Source organism: Tursiops truncatus, chromosome 16 (assembly GCF_011762595.2).
Source record: "Tursiops truncatus isolate mTurTru1 chromosome 16, mTurTru1.mat.Y, whole genome shotgun sequence".
Taxonomy (NCBI): Eukaryota; Metazoa; Chordata; class Mammalia; order Artiodactyla; family Delphinidae; genus Tursiops; species Tursiops truncatus.
Window position 1 is genome coordinate 2,375,952 of NC_047049.1, and position 6,000 is coordinate 2,381,951.

A 6,000-nucleotide genomic window follows, 5' to 3' on the forward strand; every position below is an offset into this window, starting at 1 on the left:
ATCCATAACCCTGACTCGTGGCAAGTTGATTAGGTGCGCAGAGGTAGAGATTATAAAAAGGCAAACCCAACCCAATGAGAGATTTAACTATTCCTGAGGATATACAGGCTTAGATCAATGAAGAAAGTTAGGGAATCTAATTTGGGTCTTGGGCTGGAAAACCCTTCCATCTGGGTGATCTGCCCAGGGCCCCCTGGTCCTGGCTGCAGCTCTGAGCATAGCTGTGGGCCTTTCTTACTACCAGAAAGAATGAAGAGAAGGGCAGCCCCTCTGCAAACAAGGGCTATTACTGCAAAGAGAGAGCGATGGGTGAAAACAGAATCTAAGATATGTTGTCAGCACTTATCACAAGCTTTGAAAGTGTTTATGCCCCTTAACCCAGAATTTCTTTGGAAATTATTCAAAATAGAAAACACACTCTAGATTAAACACAGAAGCTGGAATAAATGCATTTATAGCTGCTACGTAGAAAAAACTCACTAAAATAAGAGCAAAAGGATAAAAATAACATCGGTTCATATGGACAGAATCTAAGTATGTAAGTAAGTCAACAGCAAAAAAATTTTGGAAAATACAAAGCAAATGGATCATTCCACTTCTGGTTATGGATAAATTGCTCCTATTGGACTAACCCTCCCACACATACAAACTAAAAGTTTTAGACATATTTTTTTAAGTCTGAAGGCCCTGGAGAGTGATCAGAAGCAGGCGGACACTGGAGGGAGTAGATATTTGGAAAAAGGGAACAGCATGGGGTGAATTTCCCATTCTTATGACTTTTAGTCTAAGAGCAGGTCCAAATCTGAGACATTCAGGGCAGCTAAACTTCAATAGCAAATCCTCAGTCTTTCTGGCTTAAAGAACCAGAGGAAGGAGTTTGGAGCAACCATGACCACTGGAGAATAAATGGGAAATACTGGCGGGGAGACAGCCAGGACAGGAGAAGGAATTCCGTGTATAAACTCAACCCAAATCTCTGGCTGACCACTGAACAACACAGACGCAGGGCAGGCTCCAAGCTGCCCTGCTAAGACTGAAAGAACTGAACCTGGATATGAGCTATTCACACCACAAGAGAGAGAGGATTTGAAGTTTGAGTTCAGTCACATACACTGCCTGATTAACAAAGAAAATAAGTAATCTTTGGAGACACAGAACAAAATACAGAGTCTCTATGACATACCACTCACAAAGTTAGGATATAATCCAAAAGCACAAGATATATGAAGCAACAGGAAAACAAAATAATCATAAATATGCATGTACCTAATAGAATTTCAAACTCCATGAAGGAAAAATTGATAGAATTAAAAGGACACATAATTCCGCAAACACTGTTAAAGATTTTAAATTTCCTTCCCTCATAAATTAATAGAATAGATTAAAAATGAGTAAACTATAGATTTGCCCTTTACTACAACCAAAAACTGCATAATACACATTCTTTGCAAGCCCACCTAGCATGTTCACCAAGACACACTATACAGGCCAATAGAATAAGACTTATTAAATGTAAAGGGGTTAAAATCATATATATGTTCTCTGACCAAAGTGCAATTAAATTAGAAATTAATAATCATATTTCAAAAAACTGTTAGTGTGTGAAAATTAGACATACTTCTAAATAATCCATATCTCATAGAAAAAAAATGAGGGAAATTTAGAAAATATTCACAGTGAATGACAATGAAAACAGAAATCATATGATTTTTGGAATGTGCTGAGATTTATAACTTCAGATATTTATATTAGGAAAAAACAGTTGAAAAATTAATGAATGAATGTACAACCCAAGAACCTAGTAAAAGAAGAGCAAAGTAAACCCAAATTAAACAGAAGGAAGGAAGTAATAAAATCAGTGAAATAGAAAACAAACAAGAGCAATAAAATTTACAAACCCCCTATAGCTGTACTGGTTAAAAAAAGAGAAAAAGGACAAATTATCGATTTCAGGAATGAAGGGTGGACTGTTGCTATAAAACCTACAGATTTTAAAAGGAAAATAAAGGAGTATTTGAAGAAGTTTATGCCAACAAATTTGGTGACTTAGATGAAATGGACAAATTTTGTGAAAAATACGCAGCTTACCAAATCTGACACAGATGAAACACACAATCTGAATGGCCCCGTATATGTTAAGGAAGAAAATAACACCACTCTTGTACAAACTCTTTCAGAAAATAGAAGAGGAACATTTGCCAATCCATTATATGAGGCTAGCATAATTCTAATACAATAACCTGAAAAGTATACTACAATAAAAGAAAATCACAGAAAAGGATACCTCATGAAACATGCAAATTTCCTTAACAAAATATTAGCAGATATAAGGTGGATAATATCACATGACCATGTGAGAATTAACCCAAGAATACAAGGTTGGTTTAGCATTAGAAAAGCAATAAATATAAGCCACATTATTAACAGAATAAAAGAAAAGCATATGATTATTTCAATAAATGTGAAAAAAGCATTTGCTCATTTAACAAAACTCAACAATCATTCATGATTTTTAAAACCTCAGCAAACTAGGATTAGAAAGGAACATGTTCAATCTGCTAAAGGAACCTTAAAAAAACAAAACAGCTAAAGTTATACTGCATGTTAAAAGACTGAATACTTCCCCGCCCAATGCAGGGAATAACGCAATGACATCTACTCTCATTACACATACTCAGTTATTACACTAGAAGTCCTAACCATTGTAATCAGACAAGAAAAAGCAAATAAACAGCACAGGGATTAGAAAAGGAGAAGTAAAACTATCTATTTGCATATAACCCCATTGCCTACAGAGAAAATCCTAAGGAATTTATGAAACTATTAGAACTAATAAATGAATTGACAAGGTCCCAGAACACATGTTTAAAATACAACAATAGGCTGTAAATTTATATCCTAGCAAAAAACAATTGGAAAATGAAATTTTTTAAATTCCTTTTGCAATAGCATGAAAAAACAAAATACTCAGCAATAAACTCACTAAGTATATGCAATATCTGTTCACTAAAAAACCACAAAATATTACAAAGAGACATTAAATAAGACCTAAATAAATGAAGACACATCCCATGTTCATGGCTTTGAAGACTCAATATTGTTAAGAATGTCAACTGCCCCAAAATTTCTCTATAAATTTAACATAATCTCAATCAAAGGCACAGCTGGCTTCTATGTAGAAATTCACAAGCTGGTTCTAAAATTTGTATGGAAATGCAAAGTACCTTAAAATGCCAAAACAATGTTAGAAAAGAAGAATAATGTTGGCAGACTTACTACCTGACTTCAATACTTACTACAAAGCTAGAGTAATCAAGGCAGTGTGACACTGGTATAAAATAACAACAAATACATCAATGAAACAGGATAGAGAGAGCAAAAGGAGATGCAGCAAAGGCACAGAAGTGATCTAATATGAAAAGGAACATCTTTACAGCAAATGGTGTTGGAACAACCAGGTCCTTAAAAATAAAGTCCTTGACCCTTACCACACACTGTACACAAAATTTAATTCAAAATGTATCACAAGCCTAAACATTAACGCTTAAAGAATATAGCTGCTAGAAGAAAACATAGGAGAATACCTTTGAGACTCAGGGGTCTGTCTGTCAAGCCAAACAGCCGTCATGCAGAGCACCATCCTCTTCTGAAAACTCCTGCACCCAGGCTTCAAACGCAGAGCTCCATCAGAAGGATTCTGAGTGCCCCCAAAATCCTGCCTGGCTTCAGCCCCAATGACCTAGAATGGACACAGTGAGCAATAGCACTTTCATTCTGATTCCAGGAAGATAATTCTTAATAACTCTATCAATCCTGCTCAAAAGGGCTTGCATTTTAGGGCAGCACTCACTGAAAAAAAGGTTGATGTCCAAAACTGCCAGCCTGACACTAATGTCATCTTTAAAAGAAACTGACACCACAGAAAGCCCGCCAGGGAGATGCTGAACCTTTAGGCATCTGGGAGCAGTGACCAGACAAGGTGCTTGGCACAGAACTGCGGAGCAGCAGGCCATTCTGTCCACCACGGCCAGCGTGTGCCCACTCCTGGCTGCTCTCCGACCACTGGGGACACACCTCCGACCTCTCCCCTAGGGAGGAGGGTCCTCTCCAAGGCCCAGTGCACCCTTCTATCAGCCCTGGTCCCAGTGACTCCCACCTGAGACATCTGGGGAAGAAAAGGGTCATGATGGGGCGGCTGGGAGAGTGGACTGTGCAAAGCAGAGTCTTCCACACCCAAAAGGGCAGAGATGGGGCCAGCGGTCCCCACACAGACAGCACAGCATTCACCACGGACAGGAAACGTCCTCAGTTACATGAGCCAGTAAATCCCCTTTTCCATCCAGGGCTCTTTGGGCAATTACAGTGGCAAGTCACTATGCTGTAAATGACCCTAAATATTCAGAAGTTTCAAAAATGAAAAGGCACTGATTTTAGGGCAAAAAAAGAAGAGGGAGCTAGAAAGATGGATTTGAAGGAATACTGAGATTCAGGCGACATGGTAGGGACAAGGAGAGGACTGACCCCCTCCCTGCTGTCCCCACACCCACCCGCCCCCCTCGGACCAACTCCAGCTTCCAGCGGCGGAGCCCAGGCAGCCCCTTCCTCTGGTCACGGTGGCCAGATAAGGGGTCAGCACAGGACACGGGACAGGCTGACCATGGCCAAGGAAACCCGATTCCGTGGTCTTTCCTGGGAGTCGGGAACAAAAGGGGGGAAGCGTCCAGAGCCTATGTCCTTCCTGCCCAAGGAGGGGCTGGGAAAGGAGGCCAGGCCAGGAGCAGGGCCGCGAGGGGGTTCGCCACAGCCCGGTCTCTGAGGGCCGCCCCGCATCTTCACGGCTCAGGCTGGTCTGAGTCAGCTCATCGGCCAGTCACCTTGAACAGCGTCCACACCGAGGCCAAGAAGCCCCCCGCTCACTGTGCGCTGGCCACCCGCCCAATCCCGAGCTTCCACGCTCGTCTCTCCCGGTGGTGGTTCCGACACAGGACTTTCGAGTTGGAAACTGAACTTCGGTTCAGCCGGGCCCCCGGCTCGCCCGTCACGTGACCCTGCGGATGCCTGACTGACCTGCGAATCGCCCGCCTTCCGGGCTCCCGAATTAGCTCAGCCAGTTTCCTCTCTACACCAAGGGCCAGGAAAACACCACATTTCGGCCTCCGTCTGTGGGTGGTAGGCGCAGCCCGGGCCCCAGAGCTTTCTGATGTCCCCGCCACGGAGCCCCGCTCTGTCGGCCTGGCTCAGACCGACAGCCAGAGGCCTCGCGCTTCCATCCTGTGGAGGAGACCGACGCGGGCCGGGCGTCCAGGAGCCGCCGCGCTGTGCAGAGGTGGGCGAGCTCAGGCCTGGGCCGCGCCGCGAGGGAGGACGAGGGCCTGCGCCCGTCCCCGCAGTCTCTGCGGGCGAAAGCCAGCGCCGTGACAGCAACAGCATCCTTCCCTAGAGCGCCGGGAGAGCCACCCGCGGACACAGCCACGCAGCGGGTTCTGGCCCAAACCCTGCTCTCCCTTCGGGGCCAGCAGAAGGGCCGAGGCGCCATCTCGTCTCCTTCCGGCGCCCACCTGGGTGCCCCGAGAGCAGGTGCTGGGTGGGCGGCCCTGCCGGAGCCCCTGCTTCACTCACGCTGCTGACCGTCCCCGGCTGACAGATGGCGGGGTCGCCGGTCAGACCTGGCCCGTCCCTCTCACAGCCAGAGCTGCTGTCGGTCAGGCAGCCCCAGGCCCCGGGCCGGACCCTGATGGCACACTGGCCTCGGAGGCCCGGCCTTCAGAAGAGCTGCCCAGTTTCCTGTTTCGTCATCGCTTCGAATCCAGCCACGCCCCCTGCTGGCAGCGCTGCAGGAGCCCTGGCGACAGGCTGGGGAGGGAGCCCGCCCACCGGGGCAGAGCAGGCAGGCGGGGTGCGCAGCCCGCTTCCGCCCGGGGCCCTGGGATGCAGCTGCAGCAGCAGAGAGCAGGCAGTGCATCCGCCGGGATACTGACTGCTTTTAAGGGGTTTTAGTTC

The 6,000-nt window shown here is 45.5% G+C and overlaps 1 long non-coding RNA gene across 1 annotated transcript in view; it reads right to left on the minus strand.

Moving 5' to 3' along the window:
- The window catches only part of LOC141276725 (uncharacterized), a 406,019-nt gene extending 400,469 nt beyond the window's left edge, over nucleotides 1–5,550 (minus strand). Inside the window, exons 1-2 of the long non-coding RNA XR_012326714.1 lie at nucleotides 5,068–5,550; nucleotides 3,585–3,739 (exon numbers count right to left, since the gene is read on the minus strand). This is a non-coding gene — a long non-coding RNA (uncharacterized lncRNA). The remainder of the gene's footprint in view (nucleotides 1–3,584; nucleotides 3,740–5,067) is intronic.
- Between the last annotated feature and the right edge of the window lie 450 nt (nucleotides 5,551–6,000).